Genomic DNA, 1856 nt, shown 5'->3' with positions numbered 1-1856 from the left:
CTCCACATCCCAAACATGGAACAATTTTAGCATCAATGAGAGTACAGCCAAACTGTATTTAAATAAATATGCTACACACCCTTAAACTCATAAATTACCATGGCCGAATGCTAGGGAACCAACTCATTATTTTGAAAACCAATTAAGAGAAAGAAGCATTTATCCTGTCTTTCCTTGCTGTAACATGGGTAACCAAATGGTAGTTAAAGGGAAGTTTTTCTTCATAAAAATATTCTGGCTAGTAAGGGAAGAAGAAGTAGGTATCATTTGTAATCCTTACTGGATTAATAGATCAATTGAACAATAGTTGCTAATGTCATAAAAAGACACCTCAATGTTGTGTCTCAATATCTCAGCAAAACAAAAACCCTCCTCAATCTGATCAAACCTCTAGATACCAACTACCAATTTATAGAAATACCAAGGATAGAGGAGCATGTTAAACAATGCCATGGGATGCAGTCAGCAAAAACCAGGCTCTGAGAAACTCTGTAAGGCAAACAATCTAGTTTCTTCAGAAAATAAATTACCAGGGGAAAAAAAAGGATGAGAAAGAATGGATAAAATGAGACTTCAGAGACGTAACAACTGCAATTTCTGGACATAATTTGGATATCAATTAACTTTTTAAAAAAATCGACGCTTATCAATTACAAATTGGAACACTGACCATCAGATCTGGAATGACAGTATTACCTTTTTAAAACGTTTGTTTTGTTTTTAAGCAGGCTCCACGCCCAGCACAGAACCCAACACTGGGCCTGAACCCATGACCCCAAGATCAAGACCTGAGCTGCAATCAAGAGTCGGACGCCTAACCAACTGAACCACCCAGGCACCCTGCCATTTTTTTTAAGGAGTGAAAATATTTTCTCAAATTGTGATATATTTTAGAGATACATACTGAAATATTTATGGATGAAATGATGTAGCTGGGATTTACTTCAAAACTGACATGAGGCTGGGGGAGTGTGTGGGAATACAGATAAAACAAGACTGGCCATTAGCTAGTAATTACTGAAGCTGATGATGGGGGCACTAGGGGTACATTATAAGATTCTGTGTGAATAGAAAGTTTCAAAACTGTATATACCTTTTGATCTAGCACTTCCTCTTTTAGGAATTTATCTTAAAGAGATATCACACATATACAAAATAATTTGTGTGCAAGGATATTTATTACAGTATTGTTTGAAAGCAAAGAATAATGAAAAAAACTAAATCGACAGGATAAGTAATGAAACACATATACTATGCAGCTGTTAAGGAAGAATAAGGCAACTATATATGTATTGATATGATCCAATTTCAAGGTGTACAGATAAGCAAAAATATCAAGTATAGAAATTTGCTACCATTTATGTAAAAAACTTTTATAAAGAGTGTTATGTGCATGTCTACACTTAGGCAAACATAAAAATCAGGAAGTATATACAAGAACTTGATACAGTGATAGGTACATAGAATAACACGGTGGGAAGGGGCATCGATGGTGTGGAGACTGACTTATGTCTGCATACCAAATCGTAACTTTAAAATATTTATCCTGTGCATGTGTTTTAACTATTCAAAGTAACACTTCTTAATGTCATAGCTTTGAGCCCCTCCAAATGTACATCTTAATCATTAAACCACTTAAAAATGACATACAGAATACTACTTTCTAACCCTGCGTAGGCAGTGACACATGTAGAAAATACAGGTGCCTTAGTGAACACTCATGATGACTGAAAAGATGGATGGCTTCCGGAGACAACAGGCCCGCTTCCCCAGACACTGCCTGTATTGAGGGGATGCTTCTTGAGATTCCCCAGATTCAATCACAAGCTCTGGGGTTGGATCGGGGCTCTTTCCCT

Source organism: Ursus maritimus, unplaced genomic scaffold (assembly GCF_017311325.1).
Source record: "Ursus maritimus isolate PB19 unplaced genomic scaffold, ASM1731132v1 scaffold_19, whole genome shotgun sequence".
In the NCBI taxonomy this organism is placed as follows: Eukaryota; Metazoa; Chordata; class Mammalia; order Carnivora; family Ursidae; genus Ursus; species Ursus maritimus.
This window is presented reverse-complemented; position numbering follows the sequence as displayed.